Source organism: Podarcis tiliguerta (genome assembly GCF_965153285.1).
Source record: "Podarcis tiliguerta genome assembly, chromosome: 16".
NCBI lineage: Eukaryota > Metazoa > Chordata > Lepidosauria > Squamata > Lacertidae > Podarcis > Podarcis tiliguerta.
Genome location: NC_139549.1, coordinates 12,839,677 through 12,861,632, shown reverse-complemented (window position 1 = coordinate 12,861,632; position 21,956 = coordinate 12,839,677). Strand labels below are relative to the sequence as shown.

General features: G+C 44.1%; 1 protein-coding gene and 1 long non-coding RNA gene across 8 annotated transcripts in view; both read right to left on the bottom strand.

The window, feature by feature from the left end:
• The window catches only part of MACROD1 (mono-ADP ribosylhydrolase 1), a 413,075-nt gene that overhangs the window by 369,679 nt on the left and 21,440 nt on the right, over window positions 1–21,956 (bottom strand). The gene's annotated exons all lie outside the window — the stretch shown is intronic.
• LOC310667107 lies at window positions 1,969–10,358 on the bottom strand. The gene is made up of 2 exons (XR_014506173.1): window positions 4,227–10,358; window positions 1,969–4,176 (listed from the first exon to the last, which is right to left on the bottom strand). It is a non-coding gene; the product is annotated as an uncharacterized lncRNA (long non-coding RNA).

Below are 21,956 nucleotides of genomic sequence, written 5' to 3'. Positions count from 1 at the left end.
AGAAAACCAGGGATAGAGGTGTGCTCCTATCATAATGGCCTATAGCAGGCTTACATTTAATACCAGATGTTCCAGCCGTGCAAGATTCTAGTCCCCATCTATTGCTATGTATAGCAATATACATGTCACAGGTTAGGAAACAGAGTGAGATAAGACACTTTCCTAATACGTCCAAGGAAGCCTGTGGGGTTTTTTCAGTTTCGTAAAGCTCTAGTGCTTATCTGTGTTGGGAGCTCAAATTTAGAGGAATCCAGACTTCTTCTTTTTTTACACTGCAGATCTATGTATGATGTACATAGTAAAAATTCAAGGCAAATACTGCTTCTCTAGGGGTATTTCCAGACGTGTTTATTGTGAGGTTGGTGCTCCTCACACATGCAGAGGGTTTTTTCCCCCTTGCAGCATCTGCACAGTGTAATTTGCCTCAAAATCCCAGCTCATTTTACCCTACCCCCACCCCCCATTTAATCTGGATTTACTCTTTCCAGGGAAAATATTAAGTGGTTTTTTTTTTTATTTTAAAAACTTGCAAATGATCCATTTGCAAATTAAGACCACATCTGGAAGCAACCTAGGTTGCAGTCTAGCAACCCCAGATAGTGTATTGTTTAATCTTAAACTGTGTAAGCTGCCTTGAAAATATTTTAAATAGGGTGGATACTTAACTGGGAGAAAGAACTAGATGAGGTGTTGTGGAAACACAGGCAAGGGATTTCACCATGCCAAGCTAGACATGTACTAAAAAAACCTCCCACGGTTCTTCTTGGGTGTAAAATTAGAGCGTGCCTTCCATCAGTCTCTTTAAAGCAAATAAACCAACTGCAACAGAACACTGTCTTCTTAGCTTTCTGGTTGAAATGGAAAGCTGGTGTGCCCAAAGGTGGTTTTAGTGTAGTGTGACTGGTGTGGTCACGCTGGGCACTGCGCTACAGGAACAATGCTGTAGAATGGAGTGGGAGAGGCTGAATTTTAGCATCACACAGGGCACTGCTGAAATTTGGCAGCCCCAAGTCTGCCACTAGTATGCCTGCCCACGAGTAAGCCTAGTTAACAAGGGGACACCTTGTCATGTATTTCCAAGCAACAGAGTGATACTCCGCCCCCCAGGTAACCTCACTATTCCTGTGCAGAGCTTTGCACAAGGCAGTTGTGCCAAGATCAGCACAGACGCAAAGAGGAACTGTCCTAGATTGAAGAAGGGGAAATGAAGCAAAATAAAATAAGGGAGAGAGAGAAAAGGAATGCAACAAGAAACAAGGACGACACCATTAATCTCTTGGAAAATAGCAAAATGTCAGGCAACTCAGGCAGGACCTAATGGAGAGCACAGGCAGGCAGTAATAAAGGCTAGGTTCTGGAACAGACCAAGTGCCCCAAGAGAGGAGAACCTGTGCCCTTCCCCCTGTAAGGAAAAAAAATGCTGTTAAGACTCCAAATCCTATCAGCCCCACCCAGAATGACCTAGTGGTCAGGGATGGTGGGAATCCAGCAGCATCTGGAGGGCCATGGTTTCACACTCTGTAGTCCAAAGAGACAGGTGCTCGCAGCTCCAATTCTGTAATCACAGATACTCTGCATAAAATGCATGCACACCTCTCTCTAGCTATATATCCCAACCCTTGGTTCTCAGTATGCAAATTTATGCAGCTCATTAGCAGCACACTGAAATAACCAGTGGGGGGGAACAAGCCGTCCACAGAAGTCATTTTGGAAAGAAGCAGTGGGTGGGTGGGTAGCTTGTTTCTTTCCTATTAAACACCATCAACAAGGAAAAACGCAAACAACAAAAATTACAAAAGAGTGCTCCAGGCCAGCTAATGTTTATATGCTAAACATCACTTTACACAATCCGGGCCTTGGACCCGACGCGTCAGTCTTGCCTCCCGTGAAGTGTAATTTTATTAAGTGTTTAACTCTATATACAGTACTTAACAAACAGAGCTAATGTGAGCAGGCTCTTGGGGAGGATGCATTTAGCACAATGCAAAAAAAAAAAAAAAACCACCTTAAAAACCTGCCTCTCCCTGCTGCTCATTAATTCAGGTGATTCGAGGGTTGTTTGGTGTGCGCCATTGCTGGCACGCATGCAGAGTTTACAGTAACAAGCAATTTGCAGCTCAGCTTGCAAAGTTTTCATTTAGGAGAGCGAGCTTTTTAAAAAAGAAAGAAAAAAGAGAGTGAGCAAGAGAGGGCAGGGGTGGGAAACAGGAAAAGAAAGCAGCACTCAAGTTTGGCTTCCCAACCCAACCTACCCACTCCCCGGAATGTGGCAACAGATAGGTCTTAAGGACATGAGGATGGGAGGTCTCAGATTTTCAAAGAGGGTTCCTCAGGGATGTTGCGGCTGGAACTTGAACTTGATTCAGTTTGCATCTAAAGGCAAACCTACCTAATTAGCACTTTTCTGAAACAATATGTGAACTGAAAAATAGGCATACTTCAGAATGTGCCCTTCTCCAAAAATTTTGCAATGCAGTTCTCCAGCCAAGTAATGTGTACAAAAAGGCCCACTGTGTGCCTAAAGATGTACAGTATATATTAGTGAAAACAACATGTTAAAATGCATTATGTTAGGGGGAATTGCTTTGTAAAACTCTGAATGTTAGGGGAAATTGCACACCCAAATGATGATATTAAGAGAAATGTTGATGAATTTTCATTAGGGCTATTTTTTTAAAAAAGAAAGAACCACAAACATGATGTGGAAATTAGGAGAACTGAAGATTGGAAACGAGAAAATAATAGAAAGCACTACTGGCTGATCCACTAATACCTACTGTATATTATGTTCTAGCCCATTTGCTTTTTGTTGGGCAGGGCAGATATCTGGGAAATGGAGACTGAAAAAATAATCTGAAAGCGAATACAAGAACATTGATCCACCAGCACTGTTTATTTGCCACCAGTGTGGGATGCATTCCGTTGCATGTTCCCATCTGCAACAAATTAGCATGCATGCCCCCCATCACAATAATAAGCATTCATGTGGATATCTGCTTTGTCACTGAGAGAAAACCTAAGAACCCTGCATGAACATAAGTTGCTCAGAAAAGCAAATCGATATCAGAAACAAATCACAGACCTTCCATAGAGCATGGAGAAGAAAAGGGGGAAACTCTGGGCTGTATCCAAGTTTTACTCAGAGTAGGCCCAATGAGATTAATGAACCTACGTTAGCCATGTTCAGCAACTTCAGGGGGTCTACTGTGACTCAGACTACAATTGGATAAAACTGTCTTTGGAAATAAGAGAGGTTTTGCTGTCCGTTAAGTAAAACCAAGGCATTCTGTCTGCAGAGGGAAAATAGTTAAAGCTGACAGCAGCACACAAAAGAGGCTGAGAAAGCCAGTCTGGTCAAGGGGGCCCATGGCACAACTTCCAATCCATCGTCCCCGCAAGGCAGCATTACCCATCAAGCAGACTCAGCTATTTGTTCTGTCCATCCCATCTAACTTGACAGCTGCCTTGGGCTCTCCACTTCCTCAGTGGAAGAACACTTAACTATTCTGCAAGTGAGGTGTGTGCGCATACACACATATACACACAGAGGTTTTGTCCTGAAAACCCTTGCTCTTAATTCCACTTCCCTCTTTATTCTACTGCTTTCCTATCCCGGATAGAAATAGACAAATCTGTCACTTTCAGTTCTCCAAGTTTCTTACTTTTCCAATTTAAAATTCAGTCCACACTTCCATCAAAATTTCTGAATTTATTTTTTTAAGTCCTCGTGAGAATTCATCAATTTTTGAATTTTTCCAATTTTTGTGTGAAGTTTTGACTTACACATTTTTGCAAAGAAATGTTCCTTAATATAATGTATTTTCTTTGTTATTTTCACTAATATATGAATTTTTATGTACATTTTACCCCTGTATATGCATTTTTGTACTTGGCTGGAGAACTGCATCATCAAATTCAGAGAAGTGTGGATTTCAAAGGATGGCTGTGTTTGGTTTGCACTGTTTTTCAAAAAGTGTGAATTCAACATGGTTTACTTTTAAATATGAACCAAATCATGTTTTCTTTCACATTCCTAATCCAGACATGTTTTGGAAATCACTGAATCTGAAGGAAGCTATGTTCTTTTTGGCTTCCATTTTTCCTTTCCGCCAAAAGCAATTTTGCTGTTCATTTACTGCCACTTCTAGTCTAACCTTCAGTATTTCAGGCCTATATCTAGTCTCAATATGCATCACAGGACCCACCTTTTTCCTCCTTTTCTCTACATCCATATTTTCCCTCCAAAGTCTTTTTAAACAGAAAGAGGAAGGATTCCTGATATGACAGGGATGCACAAAGGTCTAAACACTCGCCTCCCTCCCTTTGTAAAAGCGTATGTAGGAAGTGTTGCCAAGTAACAGATTTTGCATGAGATCCACCATATGATATCCTACAGGCATGCAATCACAACAATCTTAAGAATCCCACCTAACCTAAGAAGTAGAGCAAAGGGGCTCCCTAAACTTTGACCTGGTATAAAGAATTGCCACTTCTAGTCCATCCTGTGACTTTTTATAATCCTTTGTAACACAAGATTTCCACTTTGCAGGAGTCTGTATATTTGAAGTGACCATCCTCCAATCCTGAGTGCTTTGAACAGGCAGACATGTCTCAAGATTAATCCAGTTAATATTGGCAAACATGAGACAGGTACCAACCTGCCACCCCTAAGATAATCCTTGCAATTGCATGCATCTGTCACAAAGTTGGCATGTCAAACACACTGCTAACAAGAGGTAGCACCAGTGGAAGCTTCTCCATTAGGACAAAAGTGGCAGTGCCCCACTAACCTCAGTCTGCACTCCTATCTACATGTCTGCATATTTACTTACAACCAGCCCAGGAGGCAGCCCTCGCCTGCCATATTCCTCCTCCTCAGCCTCAGCATTGCCCTTGCAGAACTCAGCAGGGAAGGGAATGGGGACAAAAGTAGACTTAGTGGGTTCTGCCTGTCATTGGCTCTGGCTCCCCCTACTGTTGGGCTCCCCGCCTCATGCCCTATCAGTTCTGATGGGTACCAGCCACCATTCTACTTTGGTGTGTAGGATGTAAACAAGGAATTCATGTGCAACCTATTTGATACATCAAGTCAGATCACTGCTCCGTCTATCCCAGTATCGCCTAGAGACAAAAATGTTACCGTTTCTTTAAAGGTAAAAGTGGGAAACTGATCATAATACTGGAATAGTTTCAAATGGCAACATGGCAGAAGGTGGGGAGTTGGTGCAATGCATTGTGGGATTTTGTTTTTCCTGGGTCAAAGAGGCCTCACACTTGTTTCCCTGGCTTGTTATTTGCTTTACATTCAGAATTAATGTACAAGTTCATTATATGCTACCGACAAATGTTTTGGGGTCACCCTCAAGAGGCAGATGGTACTGGGGTACACTGAGAGCCGACAGTGTTAAACATTTGCCTGCTCTTGCCATTTTGTCAGGTTGGGGAAATTATAGCAGAGTGAATATTCAGGCACTGGGTGTGTTCTCTAGCTTCCCTGGGAAAGTAAGCAGGCCTGGTTCAACATTTCCCAAGGTGCACACACAGCCCAGCCCTGATCATTCCAATCTGCAACATCTACGACATCCTCGGACATCTTCTATACATGTCCGATGGGTGCTAAAATCAGCTCCCTGAGGGGAGGAGGCAATGAGGAAGAGGTCAGGACCTCAGTGGACAGGAAGGAACCCAACCAACAGGGATCTGGAAGCTGGATTAGCTTGAAGGAACTCAACACCTGTGTTGATTTTAGAGGAGAGATAGAAGCCCAGTGCTGGGATCCTGGTGGCTAAGGCAGGATGGAAGTGGAAAGCAAGTGTTTACGTGCAATGATCCTGGCTTCCTCGCAACAGGTCACAGTTGGTCTGCTATAGAAGAAGGTGTATAGACTATGGGATTGCTCTCTTTTCAGAAGGCCAGGCTGGTTGTTATCTGGAGCCAGAGAAAACTTGGTGCAACAGAGGAAAGAGGGACAGTTCCATGCCTCCTCCTCCCTCTTCTTTGGCTGCCTGGTCTAAGCTGAAAAAAATCCCACAATCTGGATCTACAGACAATGCTGGCATCTGACAGCAGCCAAGCATCACCAGCCAGTTCTGAAAGCTTGCACGTGCGCACAAGCAGAAGACAAGGCTAACTGTGAAATCTGAATCTCTGAGATGGTGTGTCCCCAACCTGCTTTCTTCTTAATTTTGTCTTAACAATGGCTGGGTTCCAGGCCAACAGCTCCCTCCCACCATCTTGCCAGAAGGCAACTGAGCTCTCTTTAACAACAAGCAAAAACACACAGCGGCCTCCAACAAACTGGAAAGAAAATGACCTGCTTCCACTGTTCCTGTTGCCCACATGTATGTGTGTGGCTTTTTGTTTTGTTTTTTTAAATAGAATGGCAAAAATGTCTGCCAGTAATGGATTATGTGGTAGGATTAAAATCATCAATCAGTGCCGGGGGTGAAAGGCCAAGGTAGGAGAGGAGATACACCACTGGCCATGATCCTACAATGAACACTGGGGGTATGGGGAGAAAAAAACTCATTGCACTGCAATTTCCCCCAACTGTTAAGGAAGACCTTTGTAAAAACTGGCTAGGATCAAGCTGGTCTATGTTGGTTGAAAGACAATGTCAGACAAGACAAGCATCTTTCTGCTCATCAGCCACTTCTTTTGGTCCAACTACCTGCTACACCCGTTCCTTTGCTTCTGCTGAGCTGCTTGTGGGCGAATCCCCACCCTAGACTCTCCGCCAAAATAATAAGGGTGTTTCTCCTCCCCCCGTTTCCCCCTTTTTCGTCTTCAGAGAAACCAAAGTGCACTCCTTTGGCCTCCTTCTCGTTTTAGGTGCCTTGAAAAATTTTCAAAATGTTTCAAAAAATGAATGTGTCGCAAGTTCCCTTAGTCCCTTTTTTGTTTTTTGTTTTTCATAGAAAAACAAAAGCATTTTAAAAGTACAAGTTTAAAAAAATGATAATTATAAAAACAAAAAAAAATCTTTCCTTGCCCTTTCTTGGAATAAAATAGAAAAGATTTAACTTTGATAGCAGTCTTGGTGGTGTCACTTGGTGCTGGTGCTGGTGGTGGACTCATGAAACACACTAGACACAAATGTAAAGGGAAATTTGGGAGGATGGACAGATCATGTGGGATAGAAAAGGGGGAGCTGATAGTTCCTCGAAGCAGAGTGTCAGCCAGGTATATCAAAAGCAAATGAATGTACTTATTCTTCTAAAGAAACTGCAGAAATTAGCAACAATGGGCAAGGTTTATCTACACAAATCAAGGTTCAGAAATTGATTGCCCAGGGTTAACTCTGAAATTTAAAAAAATGAAGCCTACAACTTAGTTCAAGTAATCACATGGATATTTGTTGATTGAAATTTGTGTGTGAGTAAGCACAGTTATTTCCAAAGCAAGCAAGCATGTTTTCTGGTTTTTTAGATGATTAACACAATTATGCCACAGCAGTCATCATCTTACAAGGTATCATAGCCTGCAGGGGTTACATGAGGGAATCTACCTTGTAGAACGGTGCTTCCTAACTGCGATTTTTATAAGCGCTTATATGAAAAATATGCATTTTTTTTTCAAAAAAAGAAAAAGAAATCTGCTGCCCAATTAACGGGGACACCTTTTTCACTAGTTATAATTTTGAATCCAGTTAGAGTGCAAATCATATATTGTGCACACTTCCCTGGAAGTAAATTCCATTGAACTCAATTAAATCTCCAATTAAATCTCATGGCTAAATCAGATCTGATTCTGCCAGTCTTCCTTCCTGTTTCCCTAGAGAAGTGGTTTTCAACCAGTGTGCCGTGGCACCTTGGGGTGCCTTGAATGATGGTCAGCAGTGCCATGGGCAACACTGGCCTCTGTCCCTCTTTCCTTCCCTCCCTCCTCTGATTCCCTCATGTCTCCACCTCCCAAAGGCTTGCACAGCTGTTTATTGATGCAGCCCTGGCTATAAGCTCCCCAGGCGAATGGTGCCTTTGGAAGGCACCTCTCTTTGGGGCAGGGGCAGCTCAGAGACCAGAGGTGGCGGCAGCGGCTACCCAGAGGACTCCCAAGGAGAGGGAAGAGGAGAGGAAGCTGACGGAACACTCCACAAGGGAGGGTGTTTGAAAAAGGGTGAGACGCTGCCAGCTCTGCAGGCAAGGGGTGATGTAACTTGGCTCCTGAGCCCCACAAGAGTGCCGCAGAAAGTATGTAGTTGGTTAAGGAAGCCATAGACTCAAAAAGGTTGAAAACCTCTGCCCTAGAGCAAGGGTAAGGAACTGAATCTGACTGGCAGGTCCAAACCTTATTTTCTCCCACCCACTACTGGGCCAACTTTGACAAGTGTTGTGGCTCTCCACCTCTCAGTCACCTGATGGCACAAGGATGTCAAGTGACCCATGTTCCTTGGCCCATTTTGTTAGACATCAAACTGCTGCGAGCAAAGACTTGGTGCTTTGCAAGTGCTGACGGTCAGCTGATTGGTGGTGAATGAAAAGTGTCGGCTTTGAAGGAACCATCATCTGTTGTTTTTGTTGTTTGCAAAGCTCTCTGCCTTCTCCCAATTGCAGACTCCCTAAATGCAGCCAATCCTAACCGTCAGGAAGCCCCGATCTCAAAGGAAAAGCAGGAGCTCACCTGAAGTTCCCAACTGTTCCTTTAGACTCATTCCCTTTCGGCCCGATTCTTTTTTAATACATTACAACTTGGACCCATTTGCCCATTTCTCCTCTGGTTATTTTGTAGGGACATACCACTGCCATTAATTTTAAAATCTCCAATTGCTCCCATATTTTTCCTAACTAGTTCAACTTTGGAGGGGAGGAGGACAGCATTCAGTGTCTTTGCAATGTTACAATATATACAAATCTGTAATTGGTGTACTATAACATTACTGTACTTCTCCTATCCTTGCATGTAGGTTCAACAAACATAACTGTGGGTCTGTTTCCACCTGACTCAAACATTTCCTTAAGCATTCACACTAACATTTGGCAGTATAACTGCGCTTTTTCAGACTCATGCCCTTACCTGATATCACATATGGTGTGGGTTGTGGGAAACAACCTTGCAGGGCAAATTGACAGAATGGAGATGAAAGTTAAACTGGAGGGACTAGCTTGGCTGAATTAGTCCCTCTGTGCTAAAACAATCCAAGCAGGAAATTGGGGGCAAGTGATTGATTGATTGATTTCTCACATTTATATATCACCTTTTCTCCAACAATCCCAGGGTGTCAGACATGGGGATTTATTTATTTATTTATTTTAAATCACTTTTAAAATCACTTTTAATTTACAAAAGATTTTTACATAAGACACCCAACTACAACAATTATTTAAGCAATATTGTTTTCAACTGAAAACAAAGAGTAAGAAAATGATAGGAGGAGGAGAAGGACAAGGGTGAGTGTGGGTCACATACAGATATGAATATAATTCAGGTCATGACCCAGTAACAGCTCCAGATGACAATTTTAGGGTTGCAACCTTAAAAACCCATTATTATTAATGGTATTATTTCAGTGTATGAGTTGCTTGACATGTATGGAGCCCCCATGCGATTTACAAAATTTGAAAACATAAATCGTGGCTTAAATTCAGGAAAATAATACAGTACAATAAAAGCCTTACCATAACCTGTAAAACAAGCATCAGCAAAAACATCAGCAGTAAAGCACACCATCAAAAGCAGCAATTGTTAGAATGCATATTTTCTTCAAAGGATTTTTTATTTGCAAATATAACAAAAAGGAAAAGAAACCTTAAATTTATTTATCTATTTGCATTAAATTTATATACCGCTTGACTGTAAGAAAAAAATTGCGCAAAGCAGATTTGCTGTAGCAGTCCTTGTTTACCACTACTGAAAGCAAACAAAGGCTTGGCTAGCCTCTGTCATCTTGTGAATTTCAAACTTTTTATTTATGATACAGCCTTCATTGCTGAAGGCTTCCAGAAACTCTTGGGAAAGCTTAGCGTGCATAAAATTACAGACACAAAATATTTTAAAATGCATCAATCTACAAAAATTCATAAATACAGTCATCCTCAATTAATCAGGAAAAACAGTTATTTGGGGGGGGGGGCTAATTATTTTTAACACAAGTGCTTCCCAAAACTGCAAACAGCAGCCACCATCTTAAAATAAGTCTTTAACCCCATGAGGTAGGTTAGGCAGAGAGGTGGTGACTTGGCTCAGCATCATCCAGTGAGCTTCATGGCTAGGGGTGGAACTGAATCTGGGTCTCCCTGATCCAAATCAAACATTCTAGCCAGAGCTCTCCTAGTACAGTGGTACCTCAGGTTAAGTACTTAATTCATTCTGGAGGTCTGTACTTAACCTGAAACTGTTCTTAACCTGAAGAACCACTTTAGCTAATGGGGCCTCCTGCTGCTGCTGCGCCGCTGGACCACGATTTCTGTCCTCATCCTGAAACAAAGTTCTTAACCCAAGGTAATATTTCTGGGTTAGTGGAGTCTGTAACTTGAAGCGTGTGTAACCTGAGGTACCACTGTAATGCCTCTCCATCTGGCCCTTGGGACTCTCCCCAGGTGACACCCCCCCACTGGCTCCATTTCACACCCTTCTTTTTGCCTGGCTGGAATGTGCCTTTGACCTCTGATAATGACTCATCTTTGCCTGTATTGAAATTAGCCTGTTTTACAAAGGGTTCTGCCCACCCCTGGCATGTGAGCCCCAGAAGGCACTGCAGCCCTCAGGCTGAAAAAGGTTCCTCACGCCTGGCATGGCAAAAAGTTAGTGGCTTGGTAGCAGGCTTCATCTCATTCTTCCCTCCTGTTCTTGCAGGATGAAAAGAGAAATCTGAGGCACAAAGAAACCTCAAACTGAAGACATTTTTAGATAAATGAGCAAAACACTTAAGAGGGAAGGAAACTTGATTCTCCAGAAGTAGCGATGAAATTTGGGTCTGTCCAGGCCACAACATTGCGGGCTGCAGAATAGTTCACCAAAGTGCAGAGCTGCTTAACCTTTCTTTTTCTCAAAGATATCTTAGGCCAGAGATGAGGGCCTCACTCTCTCTGGGCAAGCTTCCAGGGGCTGCATGCCACTGATGGACAAGACCAGAGGCCAGCGTGTAAGGAGCAACACACATGCTTTTTACTATTGTACAGTATCTACACCTACTCATACATCCCTCTCTTTCCTCCATTCCAGAGTTGCCATATTTCAAAAAGTGAAAATCCGGACACAAAAGTTGTTGAGCTTTCTTCGCAAAATAATGAAAAAAATGTTTTGGGGCTATTTTTCAGGAAAATCAGGGGGAGAAACAACACTTCTGACATGGGTTGCCATATGTCCGCCTTTTCCCGAACCACAATTTCCACCCAGATGCTGCTTCCGACTGCAGTATTCTGGGTATGGCTGGGAAATTCCGGACGTATGGCAACCCTATCAGGAAAGTGGGAGGCATTGTTCAAAAATACATTCCAGACAGGTAAAAACACTCAGGATATGAAACAGACAGAGGAAAGGGTGTGGCTTGGAGACAGGTCCAAGAACCAGATAGACAGGCGTTTTCCCCTAGGCCTGAAGTTCCCCACATTGACTTAGGCTAAAGGCAAACCAAAGATTGATACGTATAAAATGGAATAGGGTGGACAAAGCCACCATTGCCTTTGATGCATACAGACACCATTATTTTGTTATCCTGTTGGCTATCGTCAAACCTCTGCAGTGGGAATGGACAGATGTCAGGCTAGCAGGATGTTCTTCTTTTGTTACTCGAACGCAAAGGCCCACCAACCAGAGCCAGGTCACAGCGCAAAATGAACTACGGCAGCTTGAATGAACTCACTCAGGGGAAGGAGCCAATTGCCTACTTCTGCACTGCATGAGCCACACACTGGATTGCCAATATGCATACAAATCTACCTCTGAGTTACTATGGATCAGGGGTTCTAATGGCTTAAAGCTGGGGTGCAGAAATGCAAGCTTGGCTGCTGCTGCTACTGCTTGGATTCAAACCACTTCCTCCATCTGTGGTTTGACTCCAGAGCCATTTTGAAGGCACACTTTCAGCACAAATCAGCCCATCTTCAAAGCAGACAGCCGTAACTACTGATGAGGTGTTCAGTCACTATAGTGACCTCCTTTGAACTTTAGCAGCTGATGTCATTATGATGCCTGGGGATTGACAAGGGGGGGAAAGTTGATCCATGCGGATTGGGGAATCCCACTGGTCAGAACCTCTTTCTTACCCAGGTGTAGACAGAAACCAGTAGTCTGGCTTGCTAAAAGGCATCCTTTTGGAGAGCAGCTAACAGCACAAATCAGGCTCCTGTTTGAGCCCTGTTTTGATGTATATATTAATAATGCTTAGTATTTATTTAACGAAGTGTCTTGTGGCTCCTTAAGGACTAACCAAATTGATTATGGCACAAGCTTTCAAAATAAATTACTTAGGCCATAATAAATTTGTCAGTCTTTTAAAGTACAACAATACTCTTTGCTGTTTTTGCTAAAAGAGGGTCCCCCTCTGGAAGTAGCACTTACTGGGCTTTTGAGTGTTTTAAGTGTTTCATGTGCCATTATATTGTATTCATTACAACAAGCATGCTGGGTAGATCAGTAATATTATCCCTGAGCTGCAGGTGCAGGGGCTAAGGTTTCTGAGAATACAGTGGTACCTCGGGTTACATATGCTTCAGGTTACATATGCTTCAGGTTACAGACTCCGCTAACCCAGAAATAGTACCTCAGGTTAAGAACATTGCTTCAGGATGAGAACAGAAATCGTGCTCCGGGGGTGCTGCAGCAGCAGGAGGCTCTATTAGCTAAAGTGGTGCTTCAGGTTAAGAACAGTTTCAGGTTAAGAACAGACCTCCAGAACGAATTAAATACTTAACCTGAGGTACCTCTGAATGTGCCTTAGGCCATCTAGAGCTGGGGCTGAGCTGACAAAAGATTGGTAAATTGCTGAATGATCTGCAATAGACTGGCAAGGGTATACCTGTTAAAATACAGTACAAATTTAAACTATGGTATTCCCACAAGAGGCAGTGATAGTCGTTGGGGGTAGTTCGTGGCTATTTTCCACCTCCACTGTTAGAGGCAGGATGCCTCTGAATACAAAAACAGGAGATTCTATGTGTCAAGTCTGCCCATGCCTGATCTGAAGAGTTCAAGACAGAGGGGAGATGGAAACTGGGGGCTTGCTGATCCGTAACTGAGTGGCTTAGCCCAGCTCTCGCACCATATGGACTGCATCATGTTCTCCTGATGAAATGGAGACAAAGGGGATGAGATTTGTTTGGCTTGCATGATACTGCAAACCTACCTAATCTGTACTTCTTGAACCACCACATGAACTGCAGGGCAATTACAGTTTAAAATTCACACTTCCTCTACATTTTGCAAAATACATACCAAAAAGGTGTATCTTAGGGGAAATGACATGCACACAAAAATGCATGCACTTGGAAAACTAATGTACAAAAAAGTAAACTAGGGAAGATCCCTTGCAGAAATGCATATAGAAGGAGAAATGCACACTTAAGACATACATAAATTTGCCCATGGACTTAAAAAAGGAAAAAGATTCACAAACCAATGCAGCAATGGGTTGAACTCTACGTATAAGACTGGGGGGAAAAGTGAGTTAAATGAGAGAAACCGAAATTGATAGATTCATCCACCCCTCCTCTTTCCCTCCTACAACACAAACCCCCTCCCTTGCACACTCCACAGTCACCCCCAGGCTAGTCTGCTTGCCTGCCGGCCTATCATACTCCCTGGGGGAGGGGAAATTATTTTCTGTCACTTGTAATAGTGGTTTCTGCTAAATTTAACATAAAACCAGAGCTCATTACTTCTGCATTAGACGGGCTCCGGCGTCTGCCTGCAGGTTAATGGATTTCTCCTGGGGATAGAGGTGCCATTTTTCAGCCAGCGGTTACGACAGGGTGGCAGGCAGTAAAGTGTTGGCCTTGTAAAGGCAGGTCTGGGGTTTGGAAACTTGTGAGGTCCCCAACAAGGCCAGAAAGCACAGCTAGGGTTAAAAAAAAGGAACTAGCGAGAGAGATATGGGGGGAAGGATCAAAGCTCCCCTCCACCCACCAAACATTCAAGCCTGGGAGGAAAGACACACTCACACATAGGCATGCTTCAGTAAGTCAGGCATGCGCAGCGAGCAAGCAGCCCTTTGCTCACATTCATCAACCCAGCCGTCTCATCCTGCTGCGGAAGATGTACAGATTCACGCAGTGAACAAGAGTGTGGCGCAGTAACTGCGATTGATCAATGTCACTGCCAGATCCAAGGATCACAAATACTATCTTGGGGTGTCTCTTCCTCGGGTTCAGATGAGGCTTGGGCGGGTCGGGGGGGGGACGACAAAAAAAAAAAAAAAAAACAAGAGTCAGGAAGAAAGGGAAGGTGCAAACCCAGAGGCTGGATTTCAACTGCTTGTTAAGAGGCAACTCTTCCCCCCAGCTCTTCACATTCATTTCAGTGAGACTTCTGTGGGTGGGTGGATCACGCTGACGTATTTATTTATAAGCCACACTTTCATAAAAATGCAAGGTGGCACGCACAATTACAATGAGAGCAATAGAAACACCAGTGAAAACATTAATAAATACCAATGAGATTAAAAGAAACTCACATTCCAAAGGGCGAATAACACCGTTCCACAGGGCAGGGCCTGCCGCACTAAAGGCTCAATCCCAAATAAAGGCCGAACCTTGAGCGTGTGGGGTATCACAAGAAGTGTCCCTCTTCTGACTCAGTGACTGAGGAGGGACATAGGGGTTCAGAGGGTCCTGAACATACTTTGACCCCAAGTAGTTTATGGTTCTTTGTGAATTAACAAGAACCCTGAACCTGGCCCAGTAGCAAACTGGCAACCAGTGCAGCTCTCTGAGGAGAGGGATAGCACTTTGCCAGTAGCCTGTTCCTGGCACTGCATTATGCACTACTTGCAGCTTCCATGCCAGATAAAAGGGAAGCATCACATAAAGTGTGTTATACAGTGATGGGGGGTCTGAGCTGGCAGTGATTTACCAAGGAAAGAGAATTGTGGGGTGGGGGTGGGGGATAGCTTAATGAAAACATTGACCCTCTGCGTGATTGCTATGGGTAGGGGCGGGGGCGGAGAAATTCTATGTCAGGAATCATTAGGAAAGGAACTGAAATGAATACTATCAATATCATAACACCTTTATATAAATCTATGGTGCAACTAGATTGCTTCCTTTTACATTTGCTTCTTGAAGCAGTACCTCTGCTGGCAATATTCAAAAAAGGGGTTTGGCCAGCACAATCATGCCCTGCTCTGCCCTGGGGCTTCCCAGAAGGCATCTGTCCAGCATATAAGCACTCATTAAACAAGGCTGCAAACAGGGTCTCCTTATAACATGGTTCTCCCCACCCTCTCTGTTGCTTTTATACAGCCAGAAGCCTTAATTCAGGTGAGACTGCTTGTCTACCTAGCTCAGTATTATGCACTCCTATTGGCACTGGCTGTCCAGCCTCCCAGGCAGAATGGGACATTCCCATCATCTAGTACTAAAAGCATAGGGAACCTCAGGTCCAGGGGCCAGAAATGGCTCTCCAAGTTTTTCTTAACTGGCCCTCGGGACTCTCTCCAGTTCATACTCCCCCTCACTGGCCCTGCCTCACATTCTCTTTGAGGGTTTTGCCTAGCTGGAGTGGGTCCTTAAACTAGACCTAAGTATAATTCACATTTTTTTGCTCTGCTCACTTTGACCTCTGACCCCACTCACCACTGACACTTGAACCCCAGAAGGCTGCTTAGAAGAGAATATGGCCTTTAAGGTGAAACAAACAAACAAACACACACACACACACACACACACACACACACCGTTTTTAAATTGAGATTCCCGGGACTGAAGCGGAGACGTTACGAGCCTGGATAGCTCAGTTGGTTAGAGTACGGTGTTGATAACGCTAAGGTTGCAGGTTCGATTCTCGCATGAGACAGCTGCATATTCCTGCATCGCAAGGGGTTGGACTAGACTAGATCATCCTCAGGGTGCCTTCCAACTCTACAATTCTATGACATTTCTGCACACAAAGCATGTTCTCTGCCACCCATCTTTGGCTCCTTCTGTGCCTAATGATAGGACACAGCATTTATAATATTAATAAATTATTATATATGCCCCACCCATTTACAAATGCTGGAAGGAATCATCTGGGTTCCGGGATAATTTCTGGAATCTAGACAGGCCTCGCCGGCTCTTCGTTTTTCTTTCCTCTCTCTTCTAACTCCCCTGCCCATCAATTTATTAAGATGAATTTTCTCAAGCAGCACTGGCCCCAAAGAAGGATACAATACTTCAGAAAAGGCTCTATCAGTGCCAAGTGGAGCGAAACTGTCTTAACCCTAACCCTTCTAGCGCAATCCATCTATTCATAACATCCAAGATGGCAGGTGAATTTCTTGCGGCAGCAAAACACATAAATATACATTATGGCCTAGGTTCTATTCAAAGGCTTCATGGCACTTTTAACACCAGGCCAATAATACCTCATCATCCCCTCCCTGCAAACTCCTTTCTCCTTCTGTGTTCACCGATTTTCCTTGCCTCTGGGTAAACACTTCCCCGTTTGCTTTTTATAAACCTTGCCTTTATCGAGCAACATCACTAAACCCATATTTATTGACCTACATCACCACCCTTTGCAGGAGGGAGGGAGGGACTGGGAACGTTTTGTGAAATGCAACTTCTAAACATACACATTTATTTTCCTTATGTTATTTCATTAATGAATTGCTTATTGTGAAATAATCATGTGATTATTAATAAAAACTTCCATAAAAATACCAACAATAATAGATAGATACAGATACATAAAGATATATAGCTAGATCTATAATTTCAAATCAAATATAGGTGCAAACTTAGAATCTCCAATTAAGAAGTTGTTGAAAAAAGGTCTCCAATTGAATAAAGATGGAGCTCAGGGTGGGCAGATCAGTCCTTTTCAGTTTCTCATTTTTCCAATCTTATATTCAGTTCTCAAGAGTTCTACATCAGCAGCATTTTGCTGTGAATTTCTCTTAATGTATTCATTTTTGTATGTAATCTTGACTGATATGCACATTTTTGCACTGCACTTTCCCGTAAAACACTGCATTTTTATTTGTTATTTTCATCAATATGTGCATTTTTATTCACACTACCCTCGTGTATGTGCATTTTCATACATATTACCGTACTTGGCTGGAGAACTCCATTGCAAAAATCAGAGGCAGACAAATTTCAAAAAACTTATTTCTTTTGGCCAATTATTGTTTTGGAAAAGTGTGAATAAGGTAGATTTGCCTTTAAATCTGAACTGAATTAAATTTGTTCCACATCCCTAGACAATGCTTATCTGATATGAAACAAGAGGCTGAACTGGAGGGAAGATAACTATTAACATAAAAGGAAGTAAACAAATGCATGTTTACTCCACCCATTTGGTTTGCAAAAATCTGGATTCCCCGAACCTAAATCTCAACTTGAAAAAATTAAAAACACAGAGAGAGAGAGAGAGAGAACACAGGAGCATGCATAGCTCTGTTAATAACCCTGGAAAATCAAATGCCAGCTCTCAAGGTCTACGAGAAGATGGACTCGTCCCACATTAAAGCACAGCTGAGGAAAGCTTCAGGGCACCCTGTGCCACTAGGATAGATGGCAAATGTCTTCTTAAAAGATGAATGCGCAGGCTGCTCGGGGAGCGGGAAAGGGCAAAAGTTAACCAGTGGAAGTGCTGGAAAGATCCCTTCAAGGAGGAAGCGTACTGGCTACAGTGTGCATGAAAGACACACAGCCACACACGGTCAATCAATTGATAAACCAGTTTAAAGCCAGAGCACTAAAGGCCAAGTCAGCTTCAGTTCCAGCTACAACTGAATTGTGGTTGTGTTTAATTTGCACTTTGGTAAACTGCTTTTTCTAGTAACATAAGAAGCTGCCTTATAATGAATCAGAGAACAGGGGGCCAATATTGTCTACACTGACTGGCAGTGGCTTTCCAGAGTTTCGGCCAGGGGTCTCTTTCAGCCCTACCTGGAGATGCCAGCTAGGCAGATGTTCTACCACGGCACTAAAGTCCTTGCCCTGCCACTTAACTCCACTTCAAGCCTGAATTGTTCCCACCACTACATTCAGACTTGCTTTTTCAAACAGTTGTGGGTATATGCCCACATTAACTCCACGCACGCACGCACACACGCACACAAAATGCTCTCTGATTCTTATCACTTTCACCGAAATGCGATTCCCGAATTCTTTGGGGAAAAGCCACAATCACCGAACTGTTATACGACCAAAGTAAGTCTGTAAAGCGGCCATACCCCGAGGTCAACACATAGGAAAGAGATGGATAACCTTCTACAACCCAGGGGCCTTCTGGACATCTTTTTGGGAAGCCACATGCCAGTGGTGGGCAGGGCCAGAGGCAAAAGGAGGTAGAGCAATGAATGCAAATTTCACCTTTATGCACGAGGCTAGTTTCTACACAAAAGGGACGCGGGTGGCGCTGTGGGTTAAACCACAGAGCCCAGGACTTGCCGATCAGAAGGTCGGCGGTTCGAATCCCCGTGACAGGGTGAGCTCCCGTTGCTCGGTCTCTGCTCCAGCCAATCTAGCAGTTCAAAAGCACATCAAAGTGCAAGTAGATAAATAGGTACCGCTCCGGCGGGAAGGTAAACGCTGTTTCCGTGCGCTGCTCTGGTTTGCCAGAAGCGGCTTAGTCATGCTGGCCACATGACACGGAAGCTGTATGCCGGCTCCCTCGGCCAATAAAGCGAGAGGAGCGCCGCAACCCCAGAGTCGGCCATGACTGGACCTAATGGTCAGGGGTCCCTTTACCTTTAACTTTAGTTTCTACACACATACTCTCACACACCCCTCTATACTCCATCCATGAAAGCTAGAGGCATCATCTGTTCTCAAGAACACATTGCAGCCAGATAAAAGACCTCAAGGGCTACATACTGGAAAGAATGAGAGCCAGACACAGAGGCCTGGAGGGCTGAATTTGGCCCCTGGGGCTGAAGTTTTCCAGTCCTGGAGACCCAAGTTCAAACTGCCACACAGTCATGGCATTCACTGGGTGAGCTTGGGCCAGTCAGTACCTCTCAGCATAGTCTAATTTGCAGGAATGCAGAGAGAACAAAACGACTGAGGAATGGGTGAGAGAGACCACGTACATGGTATTCAACTCACTGGTGGAAAGGAAAGGCCATAAATGCAATACATACTCAAACTAAACACAAAACAGCTTCCTTCCCCTACAGATTTTATGCCTCCTCCTGGAGACTTTGCAAAGGAAGCTAAAACCCCAAGACCTACCAGTCCTATGTTATTTGCATAGGACCTCAACACTGGCACAGCCATCTGTCCCAGGGCAGCTGCATGTGGCCCTAGGGATGCCTGTCTCACCTTTTTAAGAATCACTGCAAACACTACATTACCCTAAACAGCCCTCTCAAGATATAAGTGGTCCCTACACAGGTGGCTCGTATCGAAGTTGTAATAAATTTCCAAACCAGCTGCTTCCTCTGTCTTCTTCCTTTTTCCAAAAAAACCCAAAACATATTGGCTTATTTCTACCCCCGTGGTATGAAATATCACACACATATACAACCCATGCACAGATCCAGCAAGCCATATGCTCAGCATATGGCTGAGAATTCCGTATGAATTGCAGGGGGTGGGGGTAAATGGGGACCACATAATTTAGCTAGTATTGCTCCAAACTCCAAAAAGGGGGCACATCTTAAAATGCCAAAGGGACAAGTGTGGTGCTGCAGGGTTCTGTCCTGGGCCTGTTGTTGATCAACATCTTTATAAACAACTAGGATGAAGGAATTGAGCAGATGCTCATCAAATCTGCAGATGACACCAAACTGGGAAGGGTAGCTAATGCCGCAGAAGACAAAATTGGGATTCAAGATGACCTTAACTGGGCCAAAACTAACAAAATGAATTTCAATAGGGACAAACATCAGGTCCTAGGAAGAACCAGCTGCAAAATTTAACATTGGGGACACCTGGTTTGCCAGTACAGTCATAACTTGGTTCTCAAACTTAATCCGTTCTGGAAGCCCATTCAACTCCTGAAACCATTCAAAAACCAAGGCGCAGCTTCCAATTGGCTTCAGGAGCTTCCTGCACTCAAGCGGAAGCTGTGTCGGATGTCAGGCTTCTGAAAAACGTTCAAAAACCGGAACACTTACTTCCGGGTTTTCAGCATTTGGGAGCCGATTTGCTCGACAACTAAGCCGTTTGAGAATCAAGGTTCCACTGTAGTACACATGGAAAGGATCTAGGGCTTAACATGAGTCAACAGTGTGATGCAACAGTGAAAAAAGTTAATGCTATTCTGTACTGCATAAAGAGAAATATAGTGTCCCAATCAAGAATAGCAAAAGCTCTACTGCCTTGGTCAGACCACACCTGGAGTACTGTGCCTTCTGAGCACCACAATTTAAGAAGGATATTAATAAGCTAGAACCTGTGCAGAGGAGGGGAGCCAAGATGATCAAGAATCTGGAAACCAAGCCTTATGAGGAGGTGTTGAGGGAGTTGGGTATGCTTAGCCTGCATAAGAGGAGACCGAGATATGATAGCCGTCTTCAAACATCTAAATGGCTGTCACATGGAAGATGCAGCAAGCTTGCTTTTTTCCTGCTCCAGAGGCTAGGACCTGAACCCACAGATTTAAGTTACAAGAAGGGAGATTCCAACTAAACATCAGGAATAACTTTCTGACAGTAAGAACTGTTTGACTATGGAACAGACTCCCTCAGAAGGTGGTGGATTCTTCATGGAGTGTTTTTAAGCAGAGGTTGGATAGCCATCTATCATGGATGCTTTAGTTGAGATTCCTACCTTGCAGGGGATTAGACTAGATGACCCTCAGAGTCCCTACTACTGAACTACATATACTAAGATCAGACCATCTTGCTCATGACAGTCTATGCTGGCTGGTAGTGCCTCTCCAGAGTTTCCAACAAAGTTCTCTCCCAAGCCCTACCTGGAGACACCAGATTTTGAAGCCGAGAAAGTCTTGTGTACTCTACCACTAAGCCAGAGGTTGCCAATATGGTTGCCTTAAGCTGTTGTGGGACTACAACTCCCATCATCCCTGACCATTGGCTATGCTGGCTGAGGCTGATGGGAGCTAGTCCAGCATGTTGGCTCTCTCCGGCCCTTCCCCACAAAAAATAACCAAACCCGTGTATGTACCAACAAAAGCTGAAATCTGCACGGTGGCGGCAGCAGTGTATAACTCAGTCACAGAGCACCTGCTCTGCATGTAGAAGGTCTCAAATTAAATCCCTAGCACCTCCAGTTCATCAGGTGACAGAAAAGACTCTTTTCTGCCAAAGATCCTGGACAGCCACTATCAGTCAAGAAGACTATACTGGACAAATTATCTGACCTACTGCAAGGCAGCTTCATAAGCTATGGCCTGGAGTAGAGCACTCCACTGCCTCTGAACCAGCTTGCACACCTTGAGCTTTGCCTGTGCTTCTAACCGGACACTGAGAAGCACAAGGACTGCAGCATAGACAGAGCTGGCCCCTCACAAGGACTGGGTTTTGGCAGGGGGACCCAATTCAGGAGCCACCAACTCACGGGGTTCCCCCACATGGCCACCATGCTATGGTTTGGCATAAAGCCTAACAGTTTAGAGGCTCCCACCACCTTCCCCGCCATCAGATGGTCACGTGGCCACCAGCTGCAAACAAGGAGCCGCTAAGCGAGGCTCGGGGAGTGTTAAGCCAGCTGTCAGGCGTGGTTCCGTTTAGCACCACCGAAGCAGGCTTGACAGGGGCTTTTCAGATGCATTTTGTAGCCGCCAGACTGCAGCAGGCTGGTGTACAGACAGAAAGGCCCTGCTGTTTTTGCAAGGAGGCCTCGCATACGGTGCCTGTCTCCAAGGATATCTGGCAAGGGAAGTGTTGATTTTTATTATTTTTTTTA